This window comes from Anser cygnoides, chromosome 7, assembly GCF_040182565.1.
Source record: "Anser cygnoides isolate HZ-2024a breed goose chromosome 7, Taihu_goose_T2T_genome, whole genome shotgun sequence".
In the NCBI taxonomy this organism is placed as follows: domain Eukaryota; kingdom Metazoa; phylum Chordata; class Aves; order Anseriformes; family Anatidae; genus Anser; species Anser cygnoides.
Genome location: NC_089879.1, coordinates 34,556,604 through 34,583,541, shown reverse-complemented (window position 1 = coordinate 34,583,541; position 26,938 = coordinate 34,556,604). Strand labels below are relative to the sequence as shown.

General features: G+C 36.3%; 1 long non-coding RNA gene across 5 annotated transcripts in view; it reads left to right on the top strand.

Moving 5' to 3' along the window:
* Positions 1–26,938, top strand: part of LOC106032688 (uncharacterized) — a 442,177-nt gene that overhangs the window by 159,488 nt on the left and 255,751 nt on the right. For all 5 annotated transcript variants that reach the window (XR_010832749.1, XR_010832752.1, XR_010832750.1 and 2 more), the window contains exons 3-4: positions 7,995–8,073; positions 8,572–8,707. This is a non-coding gene — a long non-coding RNA (uncharacterized lncRNA). The remainder of the gene's footprint in view (positions 1–7,994; positions 8,074–8,571; positions 8,708–26,938) is intronic.

The following is a 26,938-nucleotide window of genomic DNA, read 5'->3' as shown; positions in this document are numbered from 1 at the left end:
ATAGTTTTGATTGAGTTGGATTGTTAGCTTCTTGTTTGTTACTTTATCATAACTTCACAAAAAATTCTTTGATCATATGACTTCTACCCTGGAGATAAATAACATGTCACCAAATTTTGGAGTTTTTATATTATTTTGTATTATTTTTTCATTTCATTGAGACTCAGTTACACCTTGCTATGAAATATAGGGAGCTTTATCAACTTTCTGTATGTGTGAAGTTTTTTTGTAAGTTATCTGTTCCAGTTTGAAATTAGCAATAGTTTTCAAAGTGAAAATTCATACCAGAGATATAAATTAACATTTTGTTAGTGTAATAAAATAAAGAAGCTGTAATGCCAGTTGTTTTGATATTGTAAAACCTATCTGAACTAGGATTGGGTTGAAACATGCCGCTGGTTTGCGGAGTGGTACATCTGGAATGATTTCCTTGAAGTCAGAGTTGAACAGACCAGCGCAGAATGTCCTGGGCATGGAAGCGTATTCCAGCTCCTTAATGCCAGAATAGCCCATCTTAGCCCATCTCAGCACCACCCCCCTGATCTCTCATGCATAGAGCTGTACCAAAAAGAAAGGCACAGACCAGGTTTTTCCCAATGGCTGAACAAGCTTCAACTGCTCAAACAGCCCTTTAAGACCAGGAGCAAGCAGGCCCTCATAATGATGCCCATAGGTTCAGCTATTTATGATGGGGTTTCTCAGCTTCTGGTCAAGGTGGGAAACAATATTTGAAGCTTCTTTACTAGACTTTTGATGGTCCCAGCTTACCTTAAGATGAGAAATTAGCATGTAGCCCATTATGGATAGCAATGATGCCTTTCTATTTGTTTGTTATGTTCAGAAGCTGCATTTAACAAGATCTGTGGACTCATTCAATTTGTAACAAAATAAGTTCAGCTCCCAATTACCCAGCACACTGCTTATTTTTATTTAACTACATCATTTTCCATTGTGCTGCAGGGTATATTTTGCAAATTATGTCACTTACAGTTACTCTCTTGAGTCTGACTGATGTTAAAGCACTGACCTGAGATGCAAAGTCAAATACTAAAAAGCAAAATAACATTGGGTTCATCACTGCTAGACTCAAAAAAGATATCTGAGAGTGTTCCATTAGTCCTGAGCCCAGAGGGTTTCAGGGAGATGTAGGATTATGCTGAATATTAGGTAGAACTACAAAAAGCTTAATGAGTAGTTTTCCTGTTTGGTTGATTTTGTCACAGCTCGGCTAGAATTCTTTTGAAAACTTGAATCTTTACTTTGTAAGTGCCTAATGTCATTAAGTACTTTGCAGAGAAGTATAAAGAACACTGGAATTTTTTCCTCTTTTTTTTCTTCCCCTGGAGGCATACAGTTTTTTGCAGACTGTAGGGAAGATGAAATATATGAGTAACTACAGCAAAGAGTGCACCTAGAGATGCATAAGGGCTTCGGATGTGCTTGTTGCTTGACTGGTAATGCAAGAAGAGAGATGCATCTTGCTGCCTTACCCCCTTTCCTTTACTGCAAAACAACAAAACACTACTGAGTTTAATTTTATACCTAGGTTTTGATGAGTTGAAAGTATCCTGACTGAAAGCTACACTGTTACTAGAAATATTAAGACAACTGTAAGCAGACTTTGCTGCTGCAGAGATCAGAAAGGAAATTTCACTTACCGTGTAAAAGTCTGAAGTGTTTGATGTATTACGAGGTGTTTGGCCACTGCAGGAGACACGCTTCTGGATTTGACAGACAAAAGAAAGGACAGTGAGACAGTCACTGTATTTGTACAGTGTAATGGGTTGTTGTGTAAGAAGACGAACTCATTTGTTTACCGAAGAACGCCATAGATTAGGAACTTCACAGATTTTTGACTCTCATTGAATTCTCAAAGAAACACATGCAAGGTAAAGAGCTAAGTAGCACGGATCCCCATGAATCCCTTATAACTTTTCAAACCAGAATTTCAGAGAATGACCAAATGTGAATGAAAATCACTTACAAAGAGATACGATTTTCAATGAACAGTTTTGTCAATTCATTGTGGGATAGGAGCAGTATAAAGCTTGAAGATGCCAGGAGGCATGGCATGACTGGATAAGTTCCCATGGCAGAGACTAGAGATGAAAAAGCTGTATGTTTTCAATTTGGAGGGTAAGGGCTATGTGGTTTACAAGGGGAAGGGGAGATCAAAGAAGAGCATGTCAGGTGGCCCCAGAGGGATTTTTAAATTATAGCAGGGACTGGAGTAATTTGTGAGATGCTTTTAATTTCCTGTGCTACTAGTAGAAGAGAGTTTTAGAATTTTGTATGCCAGAATTGCTGAAGAAGTAGCTAATAGTTATTTCACAGAAAAGAGAAGCTGGATGAGTGGCTAATTTTCAGAGGATTTCTTTGAGCTGATTCATGGAACTACTTTGGCTGAGCTTTGTGAAGATATATTACATGTGTACATGCAAAGTGCTTCAGGATTCTTCAGGATGAAAAGCTATCTATATAAATGCAAGATATTAATGAATGTGCTTCATGCATTTAATTTCTGAGAATACATATGATTCACAACAAATTAGTTTTTTACAGTTCTTCATGCATTTCTTTAGGATTTCTCCTGCAGACTTAAGAATAAAGCAGTTGAATTTTATGTTTTGTTGAAGGGTAGATGAAAACAAAATCTGTTTTCATTTTCATCAACTTCTAAATACATATTTAGAGGTTTTTTTAGGTGTGTGTATATATCTAAAAAATGCGAAGCTATCACAAACTATGTAAAGACTGTATTTGCTTTAAACTATTATAACCATTTGCCTTTAACAATAATAATTAGAGCAGCATTATATATTATGTTAAAGTTTTCTTGCATTCAGTTTGTTGAAGTATTAAACTAGCTGTTGATGGAGATACCACCTTCCCTGTTTGTGTGAAACTTTTCATTTTCTTTTTCGTAGTTATTGTGGTTTTTTTTTTTTTTTTTTTTTTGGTAATTCAGAATTAGTTCATTGAAAATTTAAAAACCGCTTGGGAGAACATTAAAAAACAGTAGGATTTTTTGCTCTTCCAGTTTATGTTTAGGAACTAGATGTGAGGAGATCAGATGCACTGTTTCTCAAGTGATGGAAGAATGGAAATGATACTTTTAAATCACTTACTGCATAAAAATATTTATTTTATAAATGAATAAAATGCCAATGCAATTTAGTACTTCATTTTTCTTAAGAAGCAGATATATTTAAGATGATTTTATGTAACAAATAAAATTTCAAAATTCTTCTCTTATTTTAAGCAGTTTCCAATTCCCACGCTATTGTGGTTGATATGTATGAACTTTTTAAAAATTATTATCTAGTATTGACGTGTGAGCTTCATATGTACTCTGTAACGTAATATAACAAATAATTAAGATGTATTTTCCAACATAATAATACTAAGAATAAAACTAAGTAAACATAAAAGTAGTCGTACATAACTGCTAAAATAAATACATATGTAGGAATGCTTCAATGCAGCAAAAAGAAATGCTAAATTTTATCATCTAAAAAGTAGTGAACTTTCTTTGGACAAATGACTGAAACGTAAAAATAGAAATCAAATTATAATTGGTTATTTCAATTAAAGGTTTTCCTGTGAATTTAATTACAGTTAGAAGCAGTGAATTATGTTGCTTCCATTTCAGGCACTGCTGTAAATACCAGTCTAGGGCTGATCTGGTTTCACATAGGAAAATTGTCAACATTGCTTACCTGACATTAGAGAAAATAGGTAGGGGAAAGCACTTAAGCTTGTCATATTTCAGTACAAAACATTCTGGTAGAGCAGCAGATACAGAATTATTGACATGAATTTACCTTTAAAATTTTCATTTTGAAAGCAAGATCATTATGAAATCATCTGCGGTCTTGGAAACGTACAGATTGTACTGGTTATGTAAATACCGGGCAAGAAAAAAGTCAGCTCTCTAGACGTACCGTCAAGAACGCACAATCTATTGCTCTGAAGAGAAAAGCTGCTAGGAGAATCGATGCAAATGTAGTTTATTTTCTCAGTAGAAAGCTCCTGACCAGGGTTCAGCCTAAGTTCAAAGATTTCATTGCATTGAAATACAGTATGGTTACACTATGCTACGCTTCGAGGTTATGGATTCATCACCTTAGGCAGAAGATGCATAACTACTTGGCTGACAGACGTACGGCCATGGTGGCTTGGCTTTATCTGGCTTTCATGAACGTTGTGTTTCCTCATTCAGGACTGAGCCTAAGCAGTCTTGTTTATGGCATCTCTACCTTTTTATTTCACTTCTGTGTCTTTTTTTGGAAATAGGTAAGGTATTAAATCCATATAAAGAGAAATGTTTTTTTATCTGTATATGAAAATGTACCCTGATTAGAATACTAGAACTTAAATTATTCTGATCCAGACAGATTCTTTTTGATATAAGTCCATCAACATGTTACTGTGTGTACTATGTCATGTTTCCTTAGCTTAAATGCTCAAACAACCATTCCTCTGGCAACTGAAATAAATACTCAGAAAGGTGATGTGGAAATTCCTGCTCAGAGAGGATCTTTGCATCACCTTTCTAAAAGACTGTTTTTCTATACACCTCAGTCATTGAAGGGCTCATAAATATTGGTCTGAAAATGTGAGCAGGAGGCTTCATTCATGCTGGGAAAATGTTGCACATTTCCGGAAATCGATGTATAATTTTAATGTTTGATATGACGTGTGATTGGACTACATACTCTTCTGGATAGTATATTTGACTGTATAATTACTGATGAGGCAACAATACGTATCTGATTGCCATTACAAACAAAGAGTAAGCAGCAAACATAATGCTCTCATGTTCCAAGGGGGCCCTGGGTGAAGAAATGTTTAATCCTTTAATGTTGGAAGTGTTAATAACCAGATAAGAAAATCTCCCTAGAGGTAGTGCAAATGCTTCCTCAAGGCAAAAATCCTTGAATGAAGGGGGGAAGCTCTTGGTGGACTGTTGATCTGAAAATGCACAAGGTCTGTTGTATTCCAAATGTTGTGCCTTTATTCAGAGCTTTGTGCAGCTTGGTGGCAAAGCCTTGTCCAAAGCTCTGTGCACAGAGGTGCTGGCGAGCCAGCTGGGATGGATTCCTGCTCCTTACAGCTGCTTTCACCACTTTCACTGCAGTGTTGAGGCATTAAAAAATATAAAATATTAAATTAGAAGAATGCAAATAAATTTGGATCTAAAAATTGGAAAAATTAAATAAATCAGCTTTTCAACATTAATTATTTTGTAAGTATTTTGCTGTTATTGAAAAAAAATGGAAAAAAAAAACACAAACAAACAAAAACAAACAAACAAAAACTTGACCATAAAGTTATTGAGCTGAATTGAAAATGATAACAGAGGTTGGAGTGAAAATGATTGTTAGAGGTAAATGGTGCCCATTATGACTTGTTTCAACAGAGGAGGTTTTCATACAAGTTTCATGAAGAATTTTCTGAGCAAAATAATTGGTGTTTAAACATTTCAACATAAAGTGTTCCTCTCAAGATTTTGGTAAATAAGAGGTATCAATGTATCATTTAAGGAAGTTAAAATTATTCTTTAATTAATTTTTAATTTAATAATTTTCCATCAGAAATTAATAGCAGTCATAAGTAAGGGAAAAGCAGCCCTATCTAGAAACACCGTCTATTTTGAAATGTAGGATTCCAACAGATTCAAGTCAGTGAAGTAACAGAATTATAAGTATAAACGGAAGGAAGCATCGTAGTACATGTTGGCATTACATACCACCCAAATGAAAGGAGTGTTTATTCAACAAAAGCAACTGCAACAACAGTAATTATTAATAATTGCTTTGCATTTTAGAGCAGAACTAATGGATTGTAATGGAGTGATTAAAAGGTATCTGTGAAACTGTTCAGAAGAGGCAGGGGAGACCCTGGATTTGTGCATTTTGACAAGTTTGCATTTTGGATAGTTGTGTCAAGATATGACTGAAACTCTAAAAACTCCTTTGGAGCTGTGGTAGTTGTGGTATTTGATGTTTTGTTCTATGTTTGTATGAGAACAAGATAATTAATGTGAAAATGTAATTGTGTGTATGTTTGTAAAATCAAAATTACAGTGTAGTCTAAGCAAAGTTATGGCATTTTTATTTGATTTTCTACAGTTGTTGCTGCATCTGTTTTCAGTTATTTGATGAGAAATGCTAAATGTGTCTTTCAGTGTTTATTTGCCCTGTACTTGGTTCCAGGATTATTTGAGCACAAGAGTAAACTGAAACTTCTACCAATAAGGTTATCCAAACCTGGGCACAAATCAGGTGTCTAAAATGCCAATACATTTTTTTTTTTGTTACTATTATTTTTAAATACTAATCTTTATTCATCATCTGTGCCTATAGTTTTGTATTATGTCTATCATTTTATTAGCCAAAAAAATCCCCAAACATGTTTGTTCCAAAACTGCTTCTTAAAAAGAGTTTTATATATTTCCAGCTTTTTTCATTGTTGAAACGTTTAAAATTAACTCTTAAATATTTATCTTAAATGTAAACCTGCTGTAGATCTGGCACTTCTGAAACATGTTACAGTTTTCTAAGTCCCATGAAGAACTGTAATTTGTAACCTCTCTGATAAACTTGGTAGTTAGTGCTGCGATTCTTTAAGCTTATTTTTTCAGATCAAACCAATTACTGGTGGAAAACAGTATTTTTATGTCAGGAAAAGTTGCTCTTATTTCTCTATAAGTACTATCTTAATTATTGCATTCTTCACCGGATTCTTGGCCTGACTAGAAATGAACTTTTTACCCAAAATAAATATGAATACTTAGAGGCTCAGCATTTTGCCTGACTGAAAACAACATATTTGTGTCATGTCAGTTCTGGCAAGGAAGACAGATTAGACATTCTCACCTCCCCCTGCCCCTAGACATTAATTTCTGTGCCTCCATTCATTGACTTTTCATTTGCATTGGTACAACAGCTTTGGAAAATAAACTGCAAGTCAGTTACAAGGATCCTGGTTTATTTATTTTTTAATAATTAAAAAAGAGGCAAAACCCCCAATACTCTCCAAAAAAGTATAGAGAGTCTGACCTTAAATAAGGATCATTTCAACCTTGTAATACAAGCAGCATTGTAATGCAAACAGCAGTGTAGGTCCAACAGAGGAGGCAGTCACCAGTGGGGCAGGGCTCCGCTGGTAAGATCACAATGGGCATTTTTGGTGTCTGTTTTTTTGTTTGTTTCACTTCCAAATTGGTGCATTGTCAAAATGCTGACTGGGAAGGGAATTGAAGCTTCATGCGTATATAATTATGAATTTTATATAAACAGAAAGACTCAGTGTAAACAAACATAACTATAAGGACAACAGAAGCAGTTCTTGATACAGAAATGAAGGAAAGGAAGTACTGCTGGAGTGGCTGAAACCTATACTAAGGCTTGCTTGGATGAGTCAGGGACATAAGAAGACATTTTTCTGCATTACCTTTCCAAACTTTTTTAATCCTCATGTTTAAAACTGCAAAATATAATGTTTGTTAGGACAAAACAGTGTTTGTTTTTTTTTTCAAAAATCTTGATATCATGAACCTAAAGTCACATGATAGTAGCTAAGATTTAAAAAAAAAAAAAAAGAAAAAAATATTAATTGAACAGTAATTAAAAACATAATTTTGTTTTATTAATTGCAGTTCACAGATGTCCATGCAGAAAACAAAATGTGAGGACTTTTTATTGTTGTTAGTGTGGTTCACCTCATCTGAATTTGTAGCATCAATAGCATCAGAAAGTGGGTGCACCTTATTTTACATGACTCTATTACATGTTAATTGCAATTTTGGCTAAAATTAATCCAGTTGGAATGAAAGTGGTTATTGAATCTGATTTTCTATTTTTGGTAGAAGGCAGAATTCAGCTCAACGAAGGTTAACAAATGGAAGATTTATTTTAAACTTTGTAGACGAAAAATAGCTGGATTGGTTTTGTTGGCAAGCTTTACGTAAGACTTTTTGTTTCATTCAGGTCCTGGTACAATGTCAGCTAAGGCCTGTGTAAGAGCAACATGACAGAAGGCTTAGAGCAAATACCTCCTGGTTTCAAGGTATGGGATGCCACAGTTCCACTTCTGGCTTGGCTGCACGCGTGCTACGTGACCTTGGGTCACTTACCTTCTCTGTGTCTTAGCAGCAGTTATAATTCTCCCTATCTCACAGGACATCTCTGAATAAATACGAGGGAGATCAGAATATAATTACAGATGTAGAATTGTCTTTGATAATGAGTTAGTAGTGTGGATTGTTGTCACTGGCCATTAATTGTAAAAATGCTGTATTTTGCTTTCACTGTTTTGGAGGTTATTTTGTGCTGTCATCGTACTCCCTGTACTGTTTTCCTCAAGTGCCTCTCTCACAGGGATATCTTTAATAGACAAAGTAGTCGCTTGCCTGGAACACAGGCTGTCTACCTTGACTTTTTACCCAGCTCAGACAACTGATCTCTTGCTCCTGCTCGAGGAAAAGACAAGATTTGTGTGGTGGCAGCTGGTTGTGTCAGGGAGGTATCCCCATGCCCACACTCATGCCTTCCTTCTCCCTTGCAGTTGCAGGGTTAGCCTACCCGTTCCCCCATTCCACTCCTCCCCTGCACAAGAGCCAGCTACCAGGTGAAGCTACCCCTCTGCTTGTCCTGTCTCCAGAGCAGAGGAGCGAAAGCAGGGCTGCTGCACTGTGGAGAAGGTAAGAAGGTACTTCGTGAGCAACAGCACGAATCATTGCTTAGGGAGGAAATGCTGAGGTCTGGTTCCTGGAGGTGGTGGGGGTGAACAGTTCTTCTCAAAACTCAATGTTTTGTCCAAACTTCACTGAACCTTTTTTGTAGTACCCAAAGGCTCTCACCTGATGAGAACTATTGGATAACCAGAATTGTTTTTTTCCTGATTGTAACTGCAGCAGCAGTGATTTTCTCTGTCCAACTTAATTTGAGATTTAATACTTGCTTTAAAGTTCTGCCCAATTGATTTCATTTTTTTTACTAACAGATTTGAATAATAGTGCACAAATAAGTATTTTGGAGATTAAAGAAAAAGTTTGCTGTAGTGATTTTTTTTTTTTTTTAATTCTGGTTATAGATTTCTACTTGGAGGACTGCTTTTTGATGTTTTTTATTGTTATTCTTTTATTCATCTCTATCTTATCTCAAAGACCAGTTGAAAAGCATTTCAGCTATTGTAGTTCATGTCCAAAAGCTGTTATCATTTAACAGCTGCTTTTGTTGTTTTTATAGCCATATGCCACTTAAAGCTTATTTGATCTCCTTAAATGACCTTATTGTGCACTCTTATGCAATCCTATTTTAAAGAGATTTAGGTTCCTACAGCTGGAAATAGGCTCAAACTGGGATTTTCAGAACTGTCTAACAGTCCGACTTGCACCAAAATCGGTGACTGTCAGGCTGCTGGTAAATCCATCTAGATTCCTCTCTATCCTTTTAGAAACCTCAATGACCTTGAAGAGAAGGGCCCACAGGGCCCTCATGTTATCCCAGTGAAAGCGAAAACACCCACAGGGCTCTCTGGCACCTGATACTGGTGAAGTGGGTGTGCCTGGAAAGCTGGGACTCACAGCTTGGTGGGGAGATCAGGGGAACAGAGCAGTGTTTAAACAGCAGCTAAATCTTGGTAGAATAATGGATGTGGGGATTGTTAGCTGTGTATCTCTCTTGTTTTACTCGGAGTACTCGGCATAGTTCTCCAAGTAGATATGGTGTGTCCTGGTAGTCTGCACTGTGACAAGTAGCAACACTACTGACAATCTGCTCTGCAACTTAAAAGCTGTACAGGAATGTTACTTACAGTGGGTATTTCCTATACCTGCCATCTTTCTCTTCTTGGAATGATAAATTGAGACGATTTCAAACAGAACGTTTGCACCCTCAAAGATACGTTTTGAGTGCTGTCAGTTAAAGAGTTGATGTAAAGCCTGGCACTGATAGGCAAGTATGGAGTAGGGGACAGTAAGCTCGTGGCTAAAATCCTGATCAGAATAGTTAAGCGAGCAAGCTCTATAAAAGTAGCTCTATGTTGTTATAAGTGAGCCTCTTGTGCAGCAGAATGAAACACCTTATAACCAAAAAGCAAGGCTGTTCTGTAGCTGGAGTTAAAAATTTCTCTGTTTATGTTGTAACAACCCTTGTTGTTACTTTCAGTTATAGCCTGAAAGGCCTAAACTTGAGACGTAGAGTCATAGCGGGAAACTCTCACTGACAGACTTCTGCTTCTTTGGTTCATTTTGCTTTCCTGCAGCTTTATGCAGAAAGTTATTCCATTCCTGGCCTTATGCTTCTCCCTCAACAGGATTTCTTTTTTCGATACTTCCCTTTCAAGCTCACTGTTGTAATATTTTACCAATGAAAAATGATTTTCTTCTGTCTTTTTCATGGCAATAACCTGTGTTTTTGCTATGCACTTCAGATAAATTTGAAAAACATAAGTCTCAGAGGTCCAGATTAAAAAATGGCTTCACATACCTCAGTCCTGTCTGCAGTGCAATTTAGGAGCCTGTGACTAATAGCAATTTGCATATACACTGTGCCTCATTTCTTAAGTGCCTATTAATTCATAGGCACGTAGTTTTCTGCCCTTAACATTGCTTTAGTACATGTCCACGTGGTGTACTGTAGTGCTGTGCACAACCCTGTGCCCGTAGGAAGCAGCACTATGGTTCCTTGTAGATGTACTTGGACAAGTATGAATCCAGAAGCCCCCTGCCTGCATAAGCATGATGCTGTGAAAGCTAGTGTACAGCTGTTTGTTTAAAGCTCTGAGTATATCTGTCATTCGTTGAGTAGGATGAGATTAGGAGGGGCAAGGAAGGATTGGTACGCAAGTGAAAGATGCCTGTTAGCTAGGAATTGTTTCCTGATGACACCTCCTCTTTTTCCAGTTTCATTCAAATGAGGTGGTTTGCAATATTAATGTACCTTCATGTATTTGGCTGGTTTTGTGCTGTGCAGACAGTTCATCAGCAAAGTGCCTTCTACAGAAGTTCACTGCTGTGTGACTTGGCACTGACATCTGTAAGCTGTCCTCCTGGCACCCTTCTCTAAAACAGAGTTCTACTGATTCCTAGTGTAATTATGAAATAAGAACAGTGTCATCACTAAGCTGCAGTCAAATACTGGAGAGCAAATCAGATCAGAGGTAGTCATCTATGGTACTACTCTAGTTAGATACACTTAGTTGCCTACTAGCTATTACTTTACTTCAACAACAGAGGCTCTGCAAAGTTGGAGACTAGGAGACTTCATTGCACAGACAGACTGAAAGAGTACCATGGAGTTAACTAGAGCAATTCAGAGAAACAGCAGACAAAAATCTGGATTTCACAACTTTAAATTCTTTCTGAACAATTAGCTGGAAACAGTGCAGAGAAGCTCTCTGGACTTGGGAGGAGACCTTGTATTTTTCAAGTGACCCATATTTTGTTAACCAAGATTATAGATGAGTTAAGTCTTTAATGTAATATGAGTCCATCTTTTTCTGCAACGTTGTCATCATCATCTTTCAAAAGCTGATAGAAACAAATTTCCAGCTCCAAGTATAGCGTGAATTTTCTTGAAATATGTTGTAATAGTCACTGAAAACAGATGTCTGTCAATGATGCATCTGTGTTGAGAACATTACTGAAAAAAAAGGCAATTGATCCGCATGGGTAGTGGTGTGCTGTCTTTAGCAAGTTACGGAGATTTTTCAGCCTGAAATCTAAGCCTACTCAAGGTATAAGGTATCTGTGATCCATTAAAAGAATGAACTGAGAAAAATAAGTCTACGGTAATAGGCTTGTATTTCGTATGGAGCATCCATAGTCTCAGCTGTTCCTGGCTTTGATGGGTGACTAAATGTGAGGGCAATTGGATTCATTTGGGTGATGTGGTTTAAATGCTCTTGTAAAATATCCAACTGCTGTTTCCAAAGAAATAGAAGCAAGATGGAGAGAAATGTGAACAAATAATTTAGAAACAGAAACGATTTAGAACTTAGTTGAAGTAGAATTAGTGAACTGAAGCTCTAGTTCTTGTTTATTGTTTTAAATAATTATTAATAAATATCTACAACTTTATAAATAATTGTAATAAATTTATAAATAGTAAATAAATAAAATATTGATTATTATAAGTATTATTATGACAGCTATTCTCCAAGGAATGGAGAAGATTACAGGAGTGGACATATTTTTGAGGTATGTGTAGGTTGATTTATGATCAACTGAGTAAAGTAATGGGTTTGATGCATTAGAAGACATCATGCAGTTTGTGCTGTCTATCAAGAATCAGCATGGATGTTTCTGCTGCAAAGCAAAAAGGAGAGCATAAAGTGTTAATGAGGATGTTTTTGTTCTCTGTCAGTTATAACAATCTCTGTGTAAAGAGTGTGTTGGTCTTCTTTGCCCACTTAGATTTTTAATTTTATTTTGTTTTTTCAAGTCTGGTTAAAGTAAACCATCTGGACTTTTGGGTGCTATTCAGGCTGCAGAGATTTTTGCACATGTACTGTATTATAGCTGGTATTAATTTTCAAGAGGGAAATTTATAGGCTTTGTATTGGATGCTTGTAAACCTGTACCACTTCTGCAGGTGTGGCCATTATATCTATTAGCTCAATTCTGTTTTCAGGTTTCTCTGGGGATGAGAGATCCACAAACTGCAATAACATATAACGTTGTATTGAAATTAATGGTTTCTACATTGTAGTGATTCCCATTTTCTAGTCCCCAAGCTCTGGTTCCTCTGCAAGCAAAATCTTTCACAGATATAAGCATCAGCTCATTGACAAACTTAAGAATGTGCTTAATTTTAAACATATGAATAGTTCCCCAGATAAGTCATAAAAAGGGCACCAATAGCAGAACTTCATGTTTCATACAGTATTTAGCAAATATAGGCAAAGCACTTGTCGCTTTTTTTTTCTAAAGCATCGTTTCTGGTTCATGGTGTTATTATAAGCAGCAGTATAAGAATGAAAGCATGTACACAATGGGAATGGGATCAGCCTTAAAGTTTATAGCCTTTGTAGGGAAATGAGAGCCACAAGGGCTTTTTAAAGGACTGCCTTATGCTATTGTGCACCACTGTATTTCATCATTTGATTATCGTAAGTATATGTTAAGATAGGTAATGCAGTAGCTGGAGAAAGTTGTGGCAGCAAAAATACAGATTCACTAAAATATCTGCATTTTACACTATTTAACAGCGAGTGTCATGAGTTATAAATGCTCTGTAATGAAGACATTTAAAAGTCATAATTGTTAAATCAGAGGCTGACTTGAAATTTTTCAGACTAGATCAAACTCCAAAAAGCCACAATGAAGTAAAGTTGACAAAATCAAATATTTGCTCAAAAAAATCAAGGTACAATTGATTCCCTAACTTTAGAATAATTGAATAAAAGAACTCCTAAAATACCTGAGAATATTTATGTTGATGCTAAAGTAAACGTAAATGTTACTGTAATGTCTCTGTATGCTTTAGAAAAAATCTCCAACCCTGTTTTTCCTAAACTCCCTTTGGAAAAATTCCATCATCACTTTGTTTTGATCAGTTGCTTCGGGAAGATGGATAAGTAATGATATCAGCTGAAAGCCATCATACTACAATCTTTATAGTTTGCTCCTTTTTCATGTAACTGTAATTACATTTGAAATCTGAATTACCTCAGAGGACAAGTACGTTCCAAGTGACTCGAGAAAGATGAGAGCAATTGGGTTGTATACAACATATTTAAATTTGATTTTTTTTTTTTTACAAAGTTGCATGTTCAGTTATATATCTAATTTACATATTAACTACATATTCCTTATAAAGTAACATATGTTTGATTCAGGACAATTGTCTTTCTAAAATCTTCAGAATACGGTTTCTGTGTAAAAACGGATAATCTATGCCTTATGCTTCAATGGAACAGTTCTATAAGCAGGTGTCATGGGTGTTTGCCTATCTGAAGACATAATCAGGCATTCCCAGTCTGGAATGTGGTCTGCACTTCTTTCTGAGTTTGAAATACTCATTAAAGATCCCAAGAAATTCACTAGAGGAAAAAATTACAAAAGGATTTGGAGAACAAGTGACAAAGTGTTCGTTCAGCCCACATATAAGAAGGAAAACAGGGTTTAGTTGATCATTTTCTTGCAGAGCAATTCAAAGATAACAGTTGATGGACTACTGAAAGAGATTGGAAGAAAAAGTCAACAGTGGAAATTCCATAGCATTTTATCTCTGAGAATGAAATAAAGCATCACTAGAAAAAATACAAACATCAATTATCCTAACCTTGTTGAACTAAACAGAATCTTCTGGTGATGCTATTTCTGGCACCAGGAAAATTTTAAGATGACTGGTCAGACCTTTATTTGGTATAAAACTGGTGTTCAGTAGAATTCCACAGACTTTGTTCTGAAGTTCTCTTTCCCATTCTGTTTGTACACTAAGCTTCTGGTTACTAGCAGTGTCATTATTATTATTATTTTAAAAAAGCTCTTACTTAGCTGAGGCATAAAAGGAAAACATTCATCTGTTAGCAGTGTCACAGAGAACTGCATTTTCTCACCAAAGTAAAAGTAATACAAACATACAGACTTGACAGGTTCTTTTCCTGTGTTCTTATCTACCATTGAGCATGGAATTAGTAAAACACATTTCTGAGCAAATCTAAAATTTTTTCTAGCTCACATCACAAATATTTTTTATCAGGTCTGAATATAACCAACAAACGCATTCTACTGAACCCTACGTATCTCAGGCATTTGTGCTTTACACCAAATATGATATAATCATAAAAAATTCATAGCATAATTTTCACTCCTACATTTTAGAGCGAAGCTTTGCAGAGATGGTGGCACATCGTTCTGGGAGACGAAAGCTAATACATAAGACTGAGATCATGAATGGAGGCAGTAATATATATACATGAAAACTGGTAATATATAAATATTCCTGTTGAAAACTATTCAGAACATTAGAAATTTTCATGAATTCCTTAAGGACTGGTCAATCTAGTCAGTTTATGTGTAGTCAAACACTGGAATAGATCATGCTACCAGGACATCTGCTGAATAAACTGAGCCATCTGCTTAAAAACTGATGGCACAGTATAGAACACAGTGTTTATGATCTCTGCAATTTCAGCACAACTAGTTTCTGATTTCTATAAAAATGTAATTAGAGCAAGTGTATTGCAGGTGCAAAGTCAAGTTTCCACCTTCTGTCCTTTCAGTACTCCTGATGGAGAAGGAAACAGAGCAGATGTTGCCCCTAACACCTAGGCCTATAGGCCCAGGATTTAAGCAGACAATGGTGAAGAAATAGGGCTGGGAAGAATGGCTCTACTTCTCTGGCACGCAGCTCTGCAACCAGCTCTGCTGGGGGGAATTTTGAAGAAAATAATGAAACAGAGCTTACATGCATTACACTTGAGTAAGTGCTAGTTCTTCTGTTCCTTCAGCAGTCATGAATGAGGAATAAATAAATACTCAGCTGTTAACTTCACTGTTAGGAAATAGGTCTATGCTAAACTGACTTTTGCCTGGTTAAACGAACTTCACTTTAGCATTGAACGTGATCTGGTCCACACTACAATCTTGCAATGCATCTGCACCCAATACCGTATAAATTCCTTTTGAATGTGAAGCATGGGTTATTAATTGTTTTGCCTTTTTAAAACTTGTTTTCTTTTGTTTTTCCCTGTTTTCAACTGCAATCTGCTGTTAAGGGAAAAATGTGGGCCACATACTAAATGAGATGCCAAAACTGTTCACTTGAAAAGTGAACTTACTTTTGTCTTATGCTTATTAAAATAGCAAAAGGTTGGAATGCTCTAGGAGTTTTCACTGAGAACAATTTATCCAAATATTGTTGTTATTCACGTGGAAAATTCACACAGTTGGGATTCTGCGCTGTTCCTGAACTGTGTTTGTTCAAGGTGGATTGCGTGTGTCTCTGTGGGTGGCATGCTATAAATCTTAAGCCTACCTTTCTACTTTTTACACCTGTAGTGTAAACTAGATGAATCACAGACCTGTTCCGTAATAAAACATATAAATGTCTCCCTTGAGAGTGATACTTAGGGTAGGTGTTGCCAAAGTGCAGATTACTCTTCCAGAGCCTTTGCGGCCTATCCTGATCACGCCTTCAGGGAAAACCTCATTGGAAATGAAAGGTCTCTAGATAGCTGGGGGATTCCTTGTGCTTGGGGGATTCCTGTCTGCTACTCTAAGGCACATGACTGGACAAGCTCTTGATACTTCCACATCCTTGAAAATTGGTCTCATTTACTTGAGCGGACAAAGTTAATAGAGAACGTAGAGACTCATGTTGGCCTTCACACACAATATTTTGCTGGGACAACAGATAAACCTCAATGCATCATTGTGTTAATACTTTTGTAGCACATGCAACATTATTTCAAAACACTCTTTAATACAGTTTCAGTCCACTTCATATCTTTGTGTTTGGCAAGCTGAATTAGAGGTCATTCCAAAGAATTCAGCATAACTTAGAGGACAGACATTTTACTAGGCACAAAATCTAAGCTATATAAGATCACACATTCTTCTGCTATTAATATAGTTGTTCTTAGCTTTTGTTATGATTTTTTTTTTAATATATTCAAAACAAATCATGTACTATTCTTTCCAAACATTTACATGTAGGAGGTCTGTCTTTAATACTTCTATATCACCTTGTATATCTGCAAATTTTTCTTTTCTGTGTTTATGCAATTGCTTAAAATAAGATATCTTTCTACTCAGATGGCAAAATCATTTAAATGTTTAAGCGTTTACTAATGTCAAAGGCACAAATAATCCTACTGGGTGCAAACACACTAAGAAAATGCCAAACATAATTGTGTGATTTCTACTGAAATTACGTTTTTAAGTTAGGCTGGGATAATTTCTAACTACAGTTGTGAATATGTTGTTTTCCCAGCTTTCAAAAATATCAGTGTAATCTCCAGTTTTTGATCATTGATATTTTTTACCTTATTTTTGGCACTGAAACAGTGACTGTTGTCTCTCTTAGATACAGGGGGAACATATCTTTCTGGAGGGTTTTATTTTCTTTCTTTTCACTTGCAAACTCCTTTAACTCTTTTGCCTGCTTAGGACCTTTTTTTTTTTTTTTAAGCCTTGCACAGTCCAGATGTTCCAGACTTCAGAGATATTCCGAAATCCTATGGAGAATCCCAAGCTTTTAAACAAGTGCCAGTGTGGGTGAGGCTAAAGTACATCTAATAGGGGGCTCAATCTTCAAATGCTAGCCAAGCAGCTGGCATTTAGGCTGCCATTGATCAAAAGATAGGACCTCTGATTTTATGAAGTCTGCCAAGATGAAAATCTTTCTTTCAATCTGGCTCTGCCATTAATGCAGTCCTCCGCATAGTTTAATGCTAGGGTTAAGCCAGATCTCTTTCATGTTACATTCAAGCATGTTTTAGCTAGAGAAAACAGGCTCTGTAAAGCCATCAGAATAATGGGGTGATTTTAAAATCTCCCCTGGGTTTAATAAAAGATGGTAGTTTTGGTGAAATTTCTCTGATAGGCCTTTCTGTTAATGCTTATCTAGATAATGCATCTTCCAAATGTTCTGACCAGAGTGTGTGTGATATTAAGAAGACTTTGTTATGTAACTCCACAGATGTTTTTTCTGCACCTTTTTTATTATGAGTTGGGGTTAGAATTTCACAGCTATGTTCAAGAGTATTTTGTATTCTCTATGCATCTAGCTATAGGCATGTTGAATTCCCCAGGGGAATTTGGCGCAGGGGGCGTAATAGACTTCTAAAAGACAAGCTTGTTGAAATGAATGCAGTTGTTACTGCCAAATGCCAGCTGCATTATTACGGTTCAACTGCTTCTTATCCTCTTTAGTATGGTGTCTCAAGAACAACATGGTTTTGAATGCCTGGTGGTCACTGCAATATAGAGCAAGGTGCCATCAAAGGAAAGAGTGTATCAGAGTGCTCCAGGTGCAGATGAAATGTGTATTTTCAGTTGATTTGCATGTTTGGAAAGCAGAGAAATAAAATATTTTCCAGTGGTGTAAATAAGCATAGTTCCATTGATTTTGGTGACAATTTAAAGATTGCAGACATGCTAGGACCTGGTGTTGTAGTTAAAGACTAACTTCTAAACCAGACTTGCTTCAGATATGCTGCAAACTGATGTTTTCCGATTTCTGGTTCATCTGGGAACAGCCAGGAGGAATTTTATTTATATATTTATTTATTTATTACTGCAGCCTGGTATTTAACCTCCTGTGTGAAACTGGCAGAATTAAAAGACAAAAAAAAAAAAAAGTAGGTAAACTTCATAATTAGCTTATAAATTGTTCTAGGGGAAGATTTACATCAGTGGACAGTTCCCCTACAAGTTGTTTCATCTTAATATTTATTTACTTATTTAAACTGCAGTGAAACACTTCTTTTGATATATGAAACTATTCTTTAATAATAATTAATAATAATAATAATAATAATAATAATAATAATAATTGTTTTTTCCTTCCAAGATCTTTTCTCTGTACTGGCCAAAAATATGTAACCCTTAAGGCAGCCACTTGACTTGATACCCAACTGTGAGTTTGCCTTTCTTTGCTCCTGAAGCATTGCTGTAGAGCTGCAGCCCCGTGCTGTACACTGTTGGTCAGCGGGCCACACCGCAGGCCCATATATCCGTCTAGAGCCTAGAAAGCAAACAGCCTGAACTACTCCTGTCTCATTACACAAAACACAGTTGTATATTGCTAGTTGGCCACCTAGTCAGTTTGTTATCTGATGTATAAATGCACAGTTCTTGGTGTCTTCAGTTCGTGAGCATTTCTGCCCTGTCTAGTATTTTTGGCTCACAAGTATCTGAGCTGGGTACCATGTATGTGGTATTCTTCAAACACCACTTCTTCAAACCTGGTTTGGTCCTGCTGACTTGCAGTTCTTGTTTTCATTCCTATGACAAAATCAGCAATTTCTAGGCCAATATAGAACTCTGCCAGCATTTTCATAACTTCCCAGTTCTCACTTGTTTACAATTAAGTAGGCGCAAGCCAAGAATCACAATCAGTTGATGTGTTGGATGTATTGTATGACTTGTGTTCTGCTGTGTTTGCTCAGTTAGGGGTTTGGAAACACTTTGAGAGTACTGATTGCATTTCAGTACAGAGTGTGTCAAATAGACCTACCTTCTCTCTCGTTTGCAATTACATGAACTGTTACCTTTCCCATTTTTAGAGTGCAAAATGAGCTTAAGCAGGTGTTACAGAGAAAAAGAGCACATATTAGAAAAGCATTGGGACAGTAACTGGTGTGTATATGTGTATGTGCATAATTTTCTTGTTAACAACAGTTAAAACAGGGCTTCCAATACAGCAATGATGTTTGACCCCATACAATTTTTTTAAGGTTTCTATTACTCGTATTTGACTTTTGATGATGCCTTCTGCAGCTGGTCAGCTCTAGGATTCACTACTAGTGTGTGTTATGCTAAAAACCTACTCCTGCTAAGTAACAATTCTTATTTTCTAACTGCTGTGATTTGCTTTATGTCTGCCACAGTTTGGAGACATAATATTCAGAAACATAGTTAAGGTCTTGGTACATCTGACAATTTATATAAAAGGACTAGGAACAGTTCAGCTGGTAGACATAGACCCGGTTATAGTCTTTTGCAATAGAGCTGTGAGAGCTTTGAAAATGCCTGGCTTTAATTAAGCTCTTAAAAGTTTTGAAAAGCGCTCTGATTTTCATCTGTTCCAACATGTCAGCAGATCATAGCTTCATTTCCGGGCTGCTTGCGCTCTCACACAGAGGACATCCCAAACAATCAGCTATCCCTGTCGTCCTGTTCAGTGCTCTTCCAGTACATTCTCTACGCAGGGCTGTTACCGTCTATGCAGAGGCTGTGTAACAAACAGCTCCAGTGGCTTTGCTTTATGCTACCTGAGGATGTAAAAATCTATCAGAACTATGCATTTGGCCATCTCTAGGTAGCTTTGGCAACTTCATGGAGAAAGTTGGAATGACCTGTGGGCGTATGCAGAGAAAGAAATCTTGTATATACTCTGTAGTTTATAGTGAAGAGAAGGGAATTCTCTTAATGTATGGTTATTGTTTTCTCAGTGTATAGGTATTGAACAAATGCTCATTTCAAGCTTTGGCTGTCTTACCGCAAACTGAAATTCCCTGATGAAATGTGTGACCATTCAAAATGTGCTTGTTCAATTTATTCTTGCAAACCTCCACAGTGAGTATTTGAATAGTGGTGCTTCCTGTTCAAACCCCCCCAAAAGCATGGGATCATCAATAAGAAATTCCTTTTAAGTGTGTACTTTTCTCATAAATAGACAAAAGTTCAGGAGATCAGCACCCATAATTGTACCATAAAAAATGAACTTAGCTTTTACAATAGAAGTGTTTGCTATTTCCCTGTGTTCTGTAAAGCAGCTCTTCTGAAGAGCTGGCTTACAACTGTGTCTGTTCCCCCATCCCCTGTTGTCAAAACGATAACATGAAATACAGCTGAATGACCTGATTTCTTAGGACAAGCTGACCTGCTTCATTGTTCAGTCTTTGGCCATAAGCTTCAAGTGCCAGTCCTCTGGGGATCTCTTTGGAAGTATGTAGAAACCATATTCTACGGATGCAGTCAATGTAGGGAGAGGAAACATCACTGAAATTCCACTGTTATTAATTTAGTTCTAAAGAATAAAAGAATTCTGAGCCTTGTAATGTTCTGTGCTGTATTCAACACGGGAAGAAACCTGTACTGTTATGAAAAAAATTAACTGAGCCAGGTCTTCTGCTGATATAGACTGCCTACTAGATTATCATTTTCGCTCCATGATATTTATGATATAAGTTGTTTTTTTTAAAAACAACAACAAAATGTAGTAAAATGACCTGGAAGCTCAAAAATGAAGATGATTTCGTCTGAAGATGTCTGTGCCTCAAATAAATAAATAAATAAAATTGCATTCACTCAATGGAAAACTGCATTTTAAAGATTTAGTAGTCCACAGTAAATGCTCAATTAACTTTCAAAGATGAATTTTATACAGAAAAAATTGAATTCAAAACTTTGTTTTTTCCCTTGATTCTACAGAACTGTAAAAGTACCAGAGAAATCATCATGAAAGTTTAAATGTATTCTTGCATTCTATACTTGAAATTTCTTCATCATTTCTTCCATCATCGAATAGTCTGGGTTCTGCTATGTGGTTATTCCTTATGCTGTCATCTTTGGTATGCTAGAGATGTCTGGAGTTATTACAGATGAACATGTATGAAAATACCTCTGCCATATCATGAAACATCTTTCTAATCAGCGTGAATCCTGTTTACTGTTACAGTAAATATTGTACTACCTGATAGCTGCTTGGCTTAATCACACAGACACATAACCAAATATATATATATATATATATATAAAAAATTATTTTCAAAATCTTGGCCGAGACTAAAAAGCCTGAACTGTTGTCAATGTGGCCCCTTCTTTCCATACCGACATAGAAAACATTCAGACACTCTCAAAATAAAAATATAAGAATTTTGAGTGAACTACATGAATAATTTTTGCTAAAGCTGATCTTGCACTAAAATGGTGCTTTCTACAAATGTCCTGTAACAGTCAAATATTAGTGTAAACCCTAGAAGCATGATTTTTTCTTCCAATAATATATTGAATATAGTGCTCAGTAAGGGCTTTTCATGACAGCATAAATAATGTTTTAAAACAGCAAATGATATTTTGATTTCTTGTGCTTTCTGTATTCAAATTCTTGTTAAATCTCTTGCCTTGCAGAACTCTGCCTCTAAGAAACACCTCTGATTTTATATTTCAAAGTTTTGTTGAAATTTAGATTTTGCCATCAAAGATAAAACTGGTGACTGAATTGTACTGTGCAATCAAATTAGATCATTGCTGTAAGCCACAAATGTAAAAATATTTTGTTTAACTAGAGATTCATAATAAGCCACAAAGTTGAACATCAGGCAAATAACTGAACCAATGACCTTTATTAATGCTGTTTGAATTTTTGCTAGTGTTGATATTCTCAATCTTTTTTTTGTACTTAGATTTATGGAATGCAATGCCATCTCATACATATACAGCTATACAATATACATACTAATGTGGAAAGAGAAAACCTACCCAGAAATTTCCTTCCATTTCTTTGTCTTGAAAACTGCAGCATCCCCTGCCATCCAAGGCACTGAAATACAAAATATCAGAATTATACATGTTGTTTACATTTCTTTGATGGCATAATCATATAATTTCTGGAGTCCGTTTGCTTCGGTTTGTGTCTTGGACCTGGGCCTGGCTGCTAATTTATGCCTTGCAAACAATTTATGTATAGGGTACGTTGACAGTTAATACTGCCTCCTTATTCAATTGTATGTTAATTATAATTAAATTTGTATGGATTCTCTTTCCTAACAGAATGCATTCTTTAACTAGTAGAACAGCAAAACCTGAAAGCAATACAGGACTGATTTTCTGTATTTCTAGAGATTTTAGAGTTTTTTAATCTCTCTCTCTTTTTTTATTTTTATTTTTTATTATTTTTTTTTTTTCCATAGAAGACAGGGGCAACATTAGCAGATGCTGTTCATGGATGTCTTCTGCCAAAATATTTTGTGTTGTTTGGTCAGTTCTGACTTTTGCTGTTCATGCTGAGATCCATGTGTGCTAGTCACTTCTGAAGGCCAGCTGTATTGACATGTTAGCCATGGTGATGCCACAGTCAGCATCACTCTGAGCTGAAAAATCATCCCATGGGTTTGTTCAGCTTTCTAGTAAGGATACCTGAGCAAAAATTTGTGACTTGCAGTATTTCATGGTAGCTTGTTGTCCTCATAGCTGTGTTGGCTACCTGCTGGCAGTAGGGTGATTGCAGCCTGCCCAAGCTAGGCGCTTGCAGACCATGTTTGCTCATGTCCAGAGAACAATCGAGTGGCATGCTCTATGATAGTGTGGGGCTCCTTCAAAGGACTAATTCCCTTCTTACATGGGCATTCTACATGTTTTCTGGTCGGCTGAAAAAGTCAAGTGCTTGGTGGATGTTATTTCATTACTTCAAAAGTTGCATTCAAGTAATTAGTAAGCACCTTGTTGTTTTTTTTACTGACAATTTAAGAAAAGCACAGGAAAATGTGGGACCCAGGCAACTTTACTTTTTACTTGGTCAGCAACCCCTAAATCATTGCCAGCTTAGGTGAAGCTGTAAAAATAAAAAGCAACTGATGACACCCACTTAACAACTTTCAGCATAATACCTAGCTGCAACCAGCATTATTTCCATTCCTCTTAAGGCAACTTTAAATATTGATATAATAATGGTTTTTGTCCTCCATAGACAAATAAGTGAGTGCAGGGTGGGTTTGAAAAAGTCTGGGAATGCAGAGGAGTGCAGATACACTGGGTGGGAGGCAGAGAGATACAACATGTCAGTCCATTTTCTAAGCTCCCGGCAGCACGCCATGTTAGGCTTAGTCTGACTGAAAGTGAGTGTAAAGAAGGATGTGTAGAGAAAACAGAAGTCATCTTTGTGATGGGGCAGATTGCTGACATACTTCTCAATCAGTTCTGTGGTTTTTTTGTGTAGCATATTGTTATCAATATGTATTTCAGAGTGCAGATGGAGTACAGATCCTGACCCCATGTAGAAAATAAGGTGTTTCCATAGTAGTGTTTGCAAAATTAAGAGCGCTAGCCCAAGTGGAAAAGCTTTAAAATACAAATGAAACAAAAATGTTATAGTGAAAGCAGATATCCTTCAGCATGACTCTTCTTCGGTATATAGGTAAATAGCAGTTTTTACTATCCCTCAGACTTAATAGGGTATGATTCATAATATCTAGAGGCTTTCTTTTGTTCCCCAGGGTTACATGTCTAAAAATCTGAAAGTCTTTAATCTGCTAAATCCTTAGATTTTTAATTTTCTATTTGTTTTAGTACTTGATTGCATGTCGTTTGAAGTTTTTTTCTTCTTTCGAAGTCTGCACCCAGCTACACACTCCCAAGGTGTTAACCCAGGTTTTTTGAAGTACTACCAGTCTACTAAATTCAGCAAGTGACTGAGTTTCCTGGCTAGGAGTTATGTCAATCAACTTGAAATGTGCATTACAAATTAGTAAATGAATGCAAATTCATTCACTGCTAGATGATGTTTCTTGTCAGATTAACTTGTGCGCCTCCCCAATTGCAGTGATTCATGATAGTTGCATCTCTTATACTTTCTTGATTTTGTTATTAGCTCTTCTCATGCTTCTGTAACGCATGTAAGGTATCACTCCTTTGATATCTGAGTTTTGTACCTTGGTAACCAATGAAGGAAATTTTAACTTCAGTGCATTTTCCAAAAGATAATGAAACTAGCAGTGAATTGACTACTTTTTCTGTCTTAAAACAGTACTTGATAGCAAAACTGACAGACAGCTCTAATGCCATCGAGCACGTAAGCACATACTCAGCTTTACACTTCCAAAGCAAGAAGTGCTTATCCAGACTGAAGGTCACAAGTACTTCATCCATTTAGGCTCCTACAGAAGAACTTCCAGTGCACACCAAATTTTAATGAAGTTTTATGAAATTCTTAATGAAATCACAATGACAGAAATAATAATGACAGGACTGTATAATACTATTTTCCAAATGAACTTAGTATAGATTGTTTTGTGTCTTCCTATACACTTCTATAACTTGTTTCTGAGTACCATGTCTTATCTTTCCCTTTATCATTTACCCAGACAAATATTTCATATAAGCAGTACATTTGTAATCTGTTTTATCTTGCTTCCAATATATATTGAAAATTTAATGTAGCTGAGATCCACTTTCAGTTGCTTGCTATCCAATGAACCAATTAGGTGCTGTGTCCTTAAGTAGATATGAGTGAACAGGTCATTCAATTTTAATCACCTGTGTTTTAAAGGCAACCTGTAACATTTCAAAGCAGCCTACTTACTTTGAGTTATAAAATTATTTTTTCCTGTAATCCTTGACCTCAGCAGGCCTTGTGATTTCATTTTTTCTTACATAATTGTCTGCAAAATCATGAAGTTCCAAATTACTGAATTGTTATATGAAATTTTGTAGTCTTAATTTTTTTTTCATTTTACATGTCCCAAAGTAGTGAGGGCAGTAACGTAACAGTGTTAACCAAAACATTAAGGCATTGTAGCTATTAGGGATGACCAACATTTTACACAGTCAAAGCATCGATACAAGATGTACTGTGTCGAAGGGCCACAAGAATTTTAAAATATTTAATATTTTCAGAGGTTTTTGTGTTGTAGTTACTACAACCTTACTATTTGGTACTGCATAGATCTGAATAAATTAATTCTTTGTATAGAAAGGCTTTATAAGTTTTTTTAATGAGTGAAATAACCATCAGAAAATTTAAACGAATAATGTAGGTTTAAATTTAATTGAAATCCATAGAACTGTAAAGCATTTTCAGCAGAAGAATCAGGCTTATATTCTGTGTCAATGATATATACACAGTATTACAAAAGTATTCGCACAGCTCTTAGACCTGAACTTTCTCTCTTTGCTGAAGTCTGATGCTTCCCACTATGTCCTCATTCCCCTTTTGGCATTCCCCGGTTGTTTCTGCTCTTCCCCCCCACCCCCGCCCTGCCTTTTTCCTGCCAGTCCTCGTGTGTTCATTTTTCTCTCCTTTTCCTCTATTATTATAAACCATGGCCTTCTCACCCTCCACCAACACATGCATGGGACCCAGGCGGCTGTTCACACGGAGGGGAAGAAATGGCAAGCTGGGTGTTGCGGCAGCACTGCCCACCCCACTCCAGCTGACTGATTAGGTACACTTCCAGTTCAAGCTATCGGCTCGCAGTGCAACCAGCCAATATTGACTGGCTGAAAGCCAGATGTGGCAGCTCTTTTAGACTTCTGTGCCATGACTGTTCAGAAACTTTAGACACCCCACTAGTAGGAAATGTTTGCAGAAAAAGTGTTTTCAGCTGAGAAGACTTGCATGTCTTTTAAGGTATCCATTGTCTGCAACCCGTATTACAGTGAAATTTGTTTTTGCATCACAGGAATCCGAATCTGAGTTACAATTATAATGCAGATCTCCTGAGCTTCTGCTTCTGTGATGCCTTCTCCCACATTTCTACCAAAAGGATTTTCTGGTAATATTTTAGAAATTCCCACGCTAGTCGTTTCAAGGAAAGTTAAGAGTTAAAAGGAAATATCATTTGCAGAATTAAGATACTTTTTAACCCCTAGAATGCTTTTCACAGAATCCTAGCTCTAAACAAAAGGGAATTTATTTTGGGTAGATAATGCTTCCAAATAAAGTAGCAACATGAATTTCTAAGAAAGATAAACCATGTTCTTGACTCATTTCTAGCATTTTCTTTTTGATGAGCTGACTGCAGCATGCTGCATACACTTGCAGACTGCATTCATCAAACATTTTGTTATCAAATGGTTATTTTTAAGTAAAAAAACAATGTAACTATCACTGTCGTTTCAGAAGAAATAAACATGCCAAAGTACTTAAGCACTATTAAAAAGAAAGAATTATCTGAATGTGTTTAAATGCATATGAATTTTGACAACATGCAGTGAATACCAAGGCCTGTACAATACATTTCATTCATACAACTTAGTGTTGAACAAATATAACAGCTCTTCTGATAGAAGTGGCTGAAGGACTAAACTGTCACTGCAAGTAACATCACGGTGATCTATACATAGTTCAGAATACTAAATTGTTGCATTTAGCTTTAGAGCCCCAATTAGACATAGCTGTTAGTTTTTTTTTTCTTTTTACAGTGATTTAAATACAAAGGGTGAATACCCCAAATCTGCTTTTCAGAGGTTGATATTAACATACTCTGTTTCAGTCCCTGTGATAACTTCTTCCATAACCAGTCTATCAATATTTAG